Consider the following 12,387-nt stretch of genomic DNA (forward strand, 5'->3'; position numbering starts at 1 on the left):
TATATAATTTACAAAGTGAACCCCCCAATAAATCTGTTTCTACAGGACAAGAATTGATATGATTATTTGTTGTATCCCCAGGATCCAACACAGGTGCTCAGTAAACATTCATTTAATTGAACTAATCAAGTGATAACTAGTATCTCCATCCTTCTGATCCTATTTACTAAAGACAGGGAGGGAAAGGAAATGAACATATCATTGAACACTTACTATACTTTGTACACTTCCCTGTACATTATATTTTATTTTCACAACCCCAAGTATGTATCGATGGTCTTATTTTTGACAGATGAGGAAAAGTGCAGCTCCAAGAGGTGAAATAATACTCCTAAGGTTAAACAACCAGTGAGTGATGGATCCACGCTTTCCCTTAAAAGTGCACGTTCTTTCTAGGCCAGCAGACCACAGAGCAGGAGGAGGCAGGGCGAGACAGAGCATCCGAAGGGAGCCACCAGGCAGGAATGCGGCACTGATGTTTTCTTCAAACGTTAACCCTCCTCAACAACAACACTTCCCAGATGTTTCCAGGACCTGGCAAGTCTTCAGTTGAAAAGTGAGGGATAGTCCCACACCTGCAGGAGAACAGAACTATATAGTATGACCTCCTTTAATTATGCTTTTTAATTTGCCCAAGGGCCACCTGGCAGAACCCTTGTTTTAGCTTCACTGACAGCTCCAAGACAATACTTACTGTGAGGCAATATGTTTACCCCACCCAAGGTCTAGGTCATACTGGGTATTATGAGATGAATTGCGTTCCCCCAAAAGACATGTCTACATCCCAACTCCTAGCACCTGTGAATGTGACCTCATTTGGAAACAGGGTCTTTTGCTGATGTAGTCAAGTTAAGACGAGGTCGTACTGAAGAAAGGTAGGCCTTTGATCCAATGTGACTGGTGCCCTGTAAGACAAGGAAAATCTGGGCACAGACAACAACACGGGGGAAAACACGTGAGGACAGCGGAGAATGGAGGGCTGCAGCTGCGGCTGCAAGCTGAGGAACGCCGAGTACTGCCGGCCGCTGCCGGAAACTAGGAAGCAACAAGGACAGATTCTTCACAGTCTCAGAAGGAGCATGGCCCTACTGACACCTTAATTTCAGACTTCTTGGCTCCAGAATTGTGAAAGAATTCATTTCTGACGTTTCAAACCCAGTTCACATTGCTTCATTAAGGCAACCCTAGGAAACTAATAGAGAGGGTTCTTGTGCGTAGGGTTCTTGTGCGTAGCCTCCAAGTTCCAGAGCATTGTGGGTAGCCATTGGCTAGACAGGCCCACGCATTCCATCCATCAGGACATGACCAGCTCTCTCTACGCATCTCTGTGATACAAGACAGACTTCAGCTCCTAGACACTTGTCTCCCCAGAAGGCTTTTTATTTAGCTCTTAGCTCAGAATATGCTTCATGAATTTGAGGAATTCAACTTTCTGTTACCATAAGCACCACTACCTTTGCTACTATTTGCTACAGTCCCCCAATATATGTGGAAGGTCTAGAACATATGCTCCACTCTAGGTCTGGAGAACAGAGGCGCTTGAGACTTTGCGTAGTACACAGGGAAAGGGAAGAGTATAGAAAAATGAGAACACAGGTTTCAAATTCTAGCTCCGCTCCCGACCCCCTGTGTGATTTTGGAAAGCACTTGGTCTTAACGCCTTGGTCTTGGTGTCCTCATTTACAATATGAGAAAAATAACACGCACAGCAAGGAGATATTATGAGGATTAAATGAGATAATGCACACCAAGTTCCTGACACATAAAAAGTAACTAATAAATATTACTCCTATTACTCTATCATTATTATTGTTATTATTTCATCTTTATTATTTCCCTGAAATGGAACAGTCTACATCATGAATTACAGTATTATATGAAGGAAGAAACTTAAAGAGAGTCAGAAATAAGGGGAAGGAAATTCATTGAGTTGTCTGCCCAGTTCATACTCTATTTTCTGAGAACAGCCCCTCCCACTGTAGGAGGTGATCCACAAATGGCAGGTATTATTACTTTTTTATTATTGCTGTTTATGATGTCATATGTCTGAGCCATATGTCTGTTAACAGTTCCACTGCCCCAGCCAGTGTCAGCCCCAGGCACCTCTTGGTAAATTGGATTACTGTTCTCAATCTTCACTCCTTGTCATAGGATTATCTGTGTAGACCTTTTTCTATCCAAGGTGCGCTTCCTCCCACTCTGGGCAGAGAAGGCTCTCTGCATGACTTGTTTTGGTCCATGGAACGTCAGCAGACATGACATCGACAGTGGGCCTACCTTATTCTTTTGCACATTTATTGAACATTTTGTATATGCCAGGCTATGCTCTTCATTGTCTTCCTGAATTGTCACGACTCTGTAAGGTGGGAACCATTCTCATGCCAATTTTCACGGATAAGAAAACTGAGACCAAGAGAGATTTAAGTAGCTTGTCCAAAGTTATACCATTATGGGCCGAGGACTGAACTCAGGCATTTTGGCATGCTTGACCATTACACATCACCATGCCATCTCATCTCCTTAAGAGGTTGGCAGAAATTTCTCTGTTCAAAGACATCGAAAATATCTATTTTTTTTTTTAACACAGACAATGTGCCAGGCACCATGCCGTGTGCTTTATTTATATACCTTGTTCCTCATCTCTACAACTGCTTCAGAGCTTTTATGGATAAGGAAACTGAAACTCAGAAAATCTAAGTGGCTTGCCAAAGCCACACACCTGGTAAGTAGAAGAACTAGAATTTGACTTCGGATCTTGAATACCTGAGCCCTAAACCTGTAATCTTTCCATCTTCTCATTATATCACGCTGTCTCTTCCTTCTGCATTTTATGAAATTATGGGGAGAGAGGCGTTCTGTTTCTCTAGATCTAAAATGAAATAATCAGTCTAGAATCTAAATCAAGAATTTAGATGCTCCACTCAAACTGGAGGAGTATGCTGAGAACAGTAACAATCATGTCTAGGCTTGATCGAGAGTTCATGTTAACCACAAATTTGTATTATTTTTCAAATACATGGGGAAGGTTCTAGGGAGTGTAATGAAGGGAACATTTTACAAGTCTTATAAAGAATAGAGATTGAGGATCAGTGAAGATCAAACACTGGAGTTAAAAAGCATCCTGGGAGAAGCATGTTGGGGAGATGTGAATCATCTGGTCTTACCTACCGGGAGGTGGGTGTTCAGGAACCAAGGTGTCCTGGCCATGGAAAGGGTCTATTTGTCTGAGCCATTGGTTCAGGCATCAGCCTCTGGTATTTGGTGGATTCACAGAATGGACCCAGGAATTGGAGAGAGTTGCCTGAGTTCTCTTCCAACCCACAGTAAAGTGAGGCCATTTACTTTACAAATATTTACCAGATAAGTCAGGCAGTCTGAGATAATAGCAATTTGAATCTGAACATTTGTTTCTGGCAGTAACTTATCCTTGGCATGTTGCAGCAGGCCTGACTGTACCAAGTACCTGACTGAACACACCAGCAAATAGACCCTCCCTGCCCCTTGGATGTTGTGAGTCCTGGAGAACACATCCTTCTTCCCCAAGGATTTTGCACACAATATGTAGAAACTATCAGCTAAATCAAACCGAAGGCTGCAACTAAACTTCCCAGAATTTAGGAGCCAAAGGATAGCCCTGGTGTGGGGAAAGCCCTAGGATACATTGTTGTAAAATAAATGCTGTATAAATTGCATTACTCTTGTGACAAAGCCGAGGAAAATGAAAATATTATTCATATTTGCTTGTATACACATAAAGAAACTCTGGAAGGATTCATGAGCAACTAGTAACAGTGGATATCTCTGGAAGAGGTGGTGGGTAGAAATAGAGTGAATGGAGTGGGGGTGCGAGGAAAAGTTTATTACATACTTTCATTTTTTATTTTTAAAATTATATAGTAAAATTGACTTTCTGAGACTTTTTTATAGAGTTTTATCAATTTTAACATGTATAGATTTATATAATACCACTGTAGTCAGGATACCAAACAATTCCATTATCCCAAAAACTTCCTGTGCTTTCTCTTTAACGTCATCGCTTCCTACAACCTTTAACCCCTGGCAATGACTCAGCAATTCTCTATCCTATGTCATGTTAATGGAACTGTATGGTATATATCCTTTTGAGACTGCTGTTTTATCCTCCCCAATGAACATAACATCTTTGGGATTCATTTAAATTGTTGCATGGATCAAAAACCCATTCCTTGTTATCATTGAGTACTAGTCCATGGATAGATGCAACACAGATCCCCCCACTGTTACCACTGTGGCAATGTGAAACCCCAGGGGCATGGAGGGGGTCCGCGGTTCTTCCCTGCTGACGTAGTAAAGAATTATAGGTCAGCAAGATTAAAAGAGTAAGATTCATCGAAAGTACATTTTAGAAGGAGACAGGCCACACTAAAGAAGGCTGCAGCCCTGCGGAATTTGGGAGGTGAAAAGATAAGATATGAGACAGTGTGTGCTCCAAGGGAGGAGCAGGTTTTCAGCAAAGAGAGCTGGAACAGTGCAGAAATGGAAGGTCTAAAATATTCCGGCTGCGATAGGTGGTCCTAGATGATCCTTATGTGAGGTTACCCTAACAGTTGCTGCTATATAACCCTTTCCCCACTGTGCATGTGCTTACCCAGAATTCAGTCTGTTAGAATTAGATTGATGAACTTCCTGGCATAGGCATGATATTATAATGATGGTATAATGAGGCTGAGGTTATGGGCAGGTTAGAGTAGTACTTTCTGCACATGTGTTTGTAGCTGGTTAAGCCAGCAGCTTTTATTGCCTTTGTGCCCTAGGATTTGGGATAATTTATAACCCTAAAGGGGTTGTTATTTCTGGGAAGTTCTTAAAGAAGGTCTTCAAGGGAGGTTTCTATGGTTACAGAGCAGGGCCTTTGCTCCCGTTGCTCATGCCTACCTACTTAACACCACCATACGCCCATCGAAGAACATTTAGTTTGTTTCCAGCTTGGGACAATTATAAATAGACCTGCTATAAATACTCATGGTCAGGTTTTTGTGTGGACATACATTTTCATTTCTCTAGGGGGTGGCATTATTGAGTCATAATGATATGTTTCACTAAATGAAAAACTGAAATATTTTCACCGGTCTATACCATTTTGCACTCCTTCTAGCAATGTATGAGTTATAGTTACTGCTCCATATCCTCATCAGCAATTGGTGCTGTCAATATATATATTTAAAAACATTCTAACATGTGGGTAATGGTGTCTCATAGTGTTTTTTAATTTGCATTTCCATAATGTCTAATGATGTTCAACATCTTTACCTTTGCTTATTTTCCACCCTTATATTCACTTTGGTGGAATGTCTGTACATGTGTTTTATCTATATTAAATCTGGACTGTTTCTTTTCTTGGTATTGAGTTTTGAGAAATATTAATATATTTTAGATATAAGACCTTTGATATGTGATTTACAAATATTCTTTCCCAATGTGTAGTTTGTTTTATCACAGTTTTGCCATTTTCTTTCCCAGACAGTTTTTAATTTTGTTGAAATCTAGCTAATCTTTTTTAAGGATTAATGGCCAAACCCATGGTCACATAGGTTTTCTCCTATGTTTTCTTCTAACAGTTTTATAGATTTATATATTATATTTAGACTTATGATCCATTTTGAGTAAATTTTTATTTAAGTTCTGAAGCTTAGGAGGTTTTTGCATATGGATACCCAAGTGTTGTAACACCATTTTTTGAAAAGGCTTTCTTTCACCACTGAATTATTCTTACACTTTTTTCAAAAATCATTTTGCCTTACCTGTGTGGGTCTATTTTTAGATGTTCTGTTACATTGACCTATACATATACCCTTTGCCAATACCACACTGTCTTGATTACTACATAGTAAGTCTTAAAATCAAGCATTGCAATTTCTCCAATTTTATGTTTCTTTTTCAAAATTGTTTAGCTATTCCATATTTTTTGTCTTTCCATATAAATTTTAGAATCAGCTTGAATATATCTACAAAAATTCTACTGGGATTTTTGTTGGAATTTCATTAAACATATAGATCAATCTGAGGAGGATTGATATCTTTGCTATATTGAGTCTCCCAGTACATGAACATGAAATGTCTTTTCATTTATTTAGGTTTCCTTGATTCTTATCATCAGTGTTTTGTAGTTTTCAGGATTCATATCCTGTATTGTTTTGTTAGATTTACACCTAAATGTTTAATTTACTGGAGGTATTTTAAATGTTATTGTTTTCCAATTGTACATTACTAGTATATTAATGTGTGATTGTTTTTGTGTTAACATTGCATCCTGCAACCTTGCTAAACTCATATATTCATTCGGGGAGATTTTGTGTCTGTAGCTTCATTGAGATTTTTCTAGGTAGATAATTATGTCATTGTTGAAGGGCAATTGTTTTATTTCTTCCTTTCCAACTACTGTGCCATATCTCATTGTGCTGGCTAAGATTTCCAGCACAATGTTGACAAGGAAGGGTGAAAATGGGAATATTTGCCTTGTTCCCACTCTTAGGAGGAAAGAATTCAACCTTGAACAATTAAGCATAATGTTAACTAGAAGTTTTTTGTGGAGCTCTCTATCAGGTTGAGGAAGTTCCCTTCTTTTCTAGTTTATGTATTTTGGATGAATCGATATTGTATTTTGTCAAATGTTTATTTCACATCTATCAATGTGGTTTTTCTTCTCTAGACTGTTAATATGGTGGGTGATGTAGAGAGAATGCCTTGCATTCCAAAGATAAAAACCTCTTGGTCATGACATATTATTTTTTCTAGATATTGCTGGATGTGATTTGCTAACATTTTGCTAGCCTCATAAAAGGAGTTAGAAATCTCTTCCTCTGGTTACTTTCTGAAAGAGATTGTATAGAATTGGTGTTATTTCTTCTTTAAGTGTTTGGTAGAATTTCAAGTGAAAATTTTTGTGCTCAGAGATTTATTTTTTGGAAAGTTTTTTAACAATAAATTCAATTTTTTAAATTGTCATAGGATCCTTCATGCTATCAGTTTCTCCTTTGGTAAGTTTTAGTACTTTGCAGCTTTCATGGAATTATTCAATTTTATCTATGTTGTGGAATTTGTCTGTGTAAGTTGTATATACTACTTCATTATGTGGTGATATCTTTGCTTTCATTTCCAATATTTGTAATTTTCTCTTTTTACTTGTAAGTGTTGCAAGAGTTTCAACAATTCTTATTTGCTAAAGTTTTTTCATGACTCAGGATATGGTTTATCTTGGTGAACATTCTATGTGCACTTGAAAAAAAATGTGTATTTTACTGTTGTTGGGTGGGATATTCTACGTCTGTTAGATTCATTTAGTCGATGTCATCATTCAGTTTTATATCTTTGATGATCTTCTGTTCACTTATTCTATTGATTACTGAGAGAAGAGTGTTAAAATCTCCAGGCATAACTGAGGATTATTTCTCCTTTCCTTTCTATCAGCATTTGCTGCATTTATTTTGCAGCTTTCTTGTTTGGTACATACACATTTAAGATTGTTGTCTTCTCAATGAATTGACCCTTTTATCACCATGTAATATCCCTCTTCATTCCTGAAAATTGTCTTTACTCCTAAATTTACTTTGTCTAATTTAATATAGTCACTGTAGCTTTCCCCTTTAAAAATTTATACAGATTTATTTTTGATTACTGTTTCTATGGTATTTTTTATTAATCCTATTCCTTTCAATGAACTGATATCATCATAGTGAAGTGAGTTTCTTGTATACAGCATATAGTCATGTCATTTTTTTTCATTCTGACAATCTTTGTCTTTTAATTTGAGTTTTAAACAATTTGCATTTAATATAATTATTGATATGTTTAGATTTAGGTCTACCAATTTTTTATTTGTTTTCTGTTTATTTTCTATGTTTTTACTTGTAAGTGTTCTCTTGTTTTTCCAATTTTTTAATTGTGATAAAGTACACATAACATAAAATTTATCATCTTACCTATTTTAATAGTACAATTTAGTGGTATTAAATATAGTTATAACATTGTGCTACCATCACCACTATTCATCTCTACATCTTATAAAACTAAAACTCTATACTCAGTAAATAATAACTCCCCATTTCTATCTTCCCCACAAACTTTGGAAATTATATTTCTACTTTCTGTCCCTATGGATTGCTCTAATTACTTCACATAAGTAGAATCACAAAGTTTTTGTCTTTTGTGACTGGCTTATTTCATTTAGCATATTGTTCTCAAGGTTCATCCACATGATAACATGTGTTCAAAGTTCCTTTCTTTTAAAGGCTAAATAATATTCCATTGTAGGTATACACCACATTTTATTTATCCAGTTATTCATCAATGGACACTTGGGTTACTTACATGTTTTAGCTATTGTGAATAATGCTTCTAAGAATATGGGTGTACAAAAGTCTCTTCAAGACCCTGTTACATTTGTTTGACACATGTACCCAGAAGTGAAATTGCTGGATCTTATGGTAATTCTATTTTAAAATTTTGAGGACCTGCCATACTGTTTTCCATAGCAGCTATACAATTTTACACTCCTACCAACAGTGCCCAAGTGTTCCAGTTTCTCCACATCCTCACCAACACTTGTTATATCCTGTTTTATTTTTTAATGGTAGCTATACCAATGGATGTGAAGTGGTATTTCATTTTAGTTTTGATTTGTATTTCTCTAATGATTAGTGATATTGAGCATCTTGTCATATGCTTGCTAATTGGTCATCTGTATATCCTCTTTAGAAAATGTCTATTCATATTTTAAATTAGCTTGTTTGTTCTTTCGTTCCTGAATTTTAGGACTTCTCTATATACTCTAGATATTAATCCCTTATCGGATATATGATTTGCAAATATTTTCTTACATTCTCTGGGTTGTCTTTTTTCTGTTGATAGTGTCTTTGATGCACAATAAAAAAATTTTTTCATGCAGTCCAATTTGTCTATTTTTTCTCTTGTTGCTTATGCCTTTGGAGTTATATCCAAGAAATCATTGCCAAATCCAGTGTCATGAACCCTTTGCCCCATGTCTTTTCTAAGAGTTTTATAGTGTTAGTTCTTATATTTAGATCTTTGATTTATTTTGAGATAATTTTTGTACATAGTGTTAGATAAAGGCCCAACTTCATTTTTTTGTGTTTAGATATCCAGTCTTTCCACTACCATTAGTTGAAAAGAACCCTTTTCTCCATTGAAGGTTCTTGGCACCACTGTCAAAAGTCATTTGGCCATATATGTAAGGGTTTATTTCTGGTTTCCCTATTGTATTTTATTGGTCTATATGTCTGTCTTTGTGCCAGTACTGGTAGCTTTGCAGTAAATTTTGAAATCAGTAAGTGTGAGTTTGCTGGCTTTATTCTTTTTAAAAATTGTTTTGGCTATTCGAGATTCCTTTAGAATCTATATGAATATTAGGATGGGTTTTTCTGCAAAAAAAAAAAATTCTGCAAAAAAAAGGCATTGATATTTTGATAGGGATTGCATTTAATCTGTAGATCACTATGGGAGGTATTGACATCTTAATAATATTAAGTCTTCTAATTCATAAACATGGGATGTGTTTCCACTTATTTATGTCTTCTTTAATTTTTGTCAGTACGTTTTACAGTTTTCATTGTACAAATCTTTCACCTCCTTGGTTAAGTTAATTCCTAAATATTTTATTCTTTTAGATGCTATTATAAATGGAATTGATTTCTTAATTTCCTTTTCATATTGTTCATTGTTAGTGTGTAGAAATGTAACTAATTGTTGTTTGTTGATTTTTGTACCCTGATACTTTGCTGAATTCATTCGTTAGTTCTAACATTTTTTTTTGTATGTAATCTTTAGGGTTTTCTACATATAAAAGCATGTCATATGCAAGCAGAGATTACATTGCTTCTTCCTTTCCAATTTGGATGCCTTTAATTTTTTTTTCTTGCCTAATTGCTCTGGCTGTAACTTCTAGTACTATTTGAGTTGAAGTGGCGAAAGCAGTCATCCTTGCCTTGTTCTCGATCTTAGAAGAAAAGCTTTCCGTCTTTCACCATTCTCTGTGGAGTTTTATATATGGTTTTATGTTGAGGTAGTTTCTTTCTACTTCTACTTTGCTAAGTGTTTTTTTAATCATAAAAGGGTATTGAATTTTGTCAGATGCATTTTCTACATCAACTGAGATGATCAATTTTCATATATTTAACCCTCTTTGCTTGCCAAGAATAAATCCTACTTGTTCATGGCATATAATCCTTTTAATGCGCTGCTGAACTCAATTTGCTAGTCCCTCTGTTTTTTGTTTGTTTCTCTTTTCTACCTTTTTTTGGGTTATTTGAACCATTTTTAGTATTCCATTTTAATTTATCTATTTGATTTTAGTTACATCTCTTTGTATGATTGTTTTAGTAGTTACTATAGAGATTGCAAATAACACAGTTAACTTTTACAGTCTACTTAGAACTGATATTTTACCATTTTATTTGGAATGTAAAAATCTTAATACTTCATAAGTCCTTTTGCCCTCCCCCCATTATGCTAGAGTTGCTTTATTTATTATATCTATATATATTAAAAACTCCATCATACTATATTAAAAATTGTTTTTAGCTGTCAAATACATTTTGAAGAACACAAGAGAAGACTAGTATATTATGTTTACCTAGATGTTTACCATTTCTATTATTTCTTCATTCCTGATATTTCAATTTTCTTTCTGGTATCATTTCTCTTGTGTCCAAAGAGATTTCTATTAACAATTATTTTAGAGCATATTTGCTGGCAGTGAATTCTTAGTTAATTCTGTGAATTCTGGTTAATTTCAGGTTTCAATTTACAATCCATTTTCTATAAGCTATAGTTCCAATATAAGTTCAGTTTTCAAAATTCTTCATATTGCTCTATAGATCTGTGCCAGTTGCTACTCTGGGACCTCGGCAGTGGTTTATCTGTTCAGTTCCCAAAGTCTTTAGGATGCTAACAAAATCATGTTCACACCGTGCAGCTCGAGGGTGAGCTCTGGAGTTCATAAACACCTTTATTGGATCGTTTCCAAGCTCCTCCTCCACAATCTCCCAGATGCTTTCCAGTTCCATGGCCACTCCTTTTTGGTTCTCTTACCAGAACTTGAGACTCTAATTACCCTGTTCTGTTGCACATTGTCACATAGTTCATCAGCTGGCCCCAATCTTGGGAGGACAGAGAGAAGGATAAAAAGCAACAGGGGTTTTTCTCATCCTGTTAGAACTGTAGCTCTCTCAGAGAGGAAAGTTTCTCTCCCTCAGAGTGTTGGATTTTGTGGGTTCTCGTGGGTTGCCAGTGCCATTGCAACCACCAGATTGCCTGGGGCACAAGAGAAGAGAAATAAGAGAAAATAAAAAGGGATATTTCCTTACTGCCTGAAGCATTAAAAGTTCTTTTGCTTGGTCCTTGAGCCTGTTGACTGAAATCAATTTCAACTAGATGTTTCACCACCAAAAAGGATATATATGAAGAAAAAGAAAAAGGTTACAAACCAGTGCATGCAGACATGGCAAGCCACATGTACACACTGCATGGAGTGCCCAAATGAAGAAGTGTGTATAGAAGGGAAAAGAAAGTTATGGGGAGGGACAGTTACAACCATACAGCTTTATTGTAAGAATAAAGCTTTTCCTATAGGGTTCTTGCAATAACATAGAGTGTGAGAACTCTCATAGGCTCCAGCTCCTCCTATAGTCCTATGTCTGCTTAAAGTCTCAGTCATAATCTTTATCAAGCCAGCGTTAGAGCTGAAACTTTCTCTGCTCAACAGTGCTTACTTTTGGGTTTGTGGATGCTTTGAGTTCATGTCCATGGGGTACTGCTGGAAAAAATATGATCAACTCACCATTGGTGAGATTCGGTGATATTTTGAATTCCAGTGTTCTTCCTCAATCTACCTACAATTTACTTTCCACAGTCTTCAAATCGTCCTCCACATATTCTGTTCAGGCTTTATAGTTGCCGTTAGTGGGAGAGAAAAAGTGAAGCATACTGATTCCATCTCACATGAAACTGGAGCCCAACATATTTATATGTATATACCTTATGAATGTATTACCTATTTAAAAATAGATCATTTAAAAAATACTTTATATACAATTTGTGTATGCTGTTACACCAACAGGCATTGTGAGCACTGAAAGAAACTGGTTAGCAGCATCTCCCTCTTTTGGGCCAAGAGTTTTAAGGGTCATACTCAACCCTACTGTCCTGAGATAGTTTCCTCTTCCTTTCACTGGTTGAAAGCAGTTCAGCCTCTTGACTATGGGTAATCACTAGGTTTGGGCCTCAGGGTACTTAGCCCAGCCACTACCCTCAGGTGAGGCTTGCAGAATATAGACATTGTAGGCCTGGAGGGATGAGGGTGGTTGGGAGAAGGATGTGTTTCTTTAGCAGCTG

The 12,387-nt window shown here is 36.5% G+C and overlaps 1 long non-coding RNA gene across 3 annotated transcripts in view; it reads right to left on the reverse strand.

The window, feature by feature from the left end:
- Positions 1-254: 254 nt before the first annotated feature.
- LOC107517289 overlaps positions 255-12,387 on the reverse strand; it is a 44,403-nt gene continuing 32,270 nt past the window's right edge. For 2 of the 3 annotated variants that reach the window (XR_001598487.2, XR_001598483.2), the window contains one exon: positions 10,485-11,307. This is a non-coding gene — a long non-coding RNA (uncharacterized LOC107517289). Of the gene's footprint in view, positions 576-10,484; positions 11,308-12,387 lie in introns of those variants that run through there. The other variant, XR_001598484.2, reaches the window with a different exon arrangement.

The sequence above is a fragment of the Rousettus aegyptiacus genome, unplaced genomic scaffold (assembly GCF_014176215.1).
Source record: "Rousettus aegyptiacus isolate mRouAeg1 unplaced genomic scaffold, mRouAeg1.p scaffold_m13_p_15, whole genome shotgun sequence".
Taxonomy (NCBI): domain Eukaryota; kingdom Metazoa; phylum Chordata; class Mammalia; order Chiroptera; family Pteropodidae; genus Rousettus; species Rousettus aegyptiacus.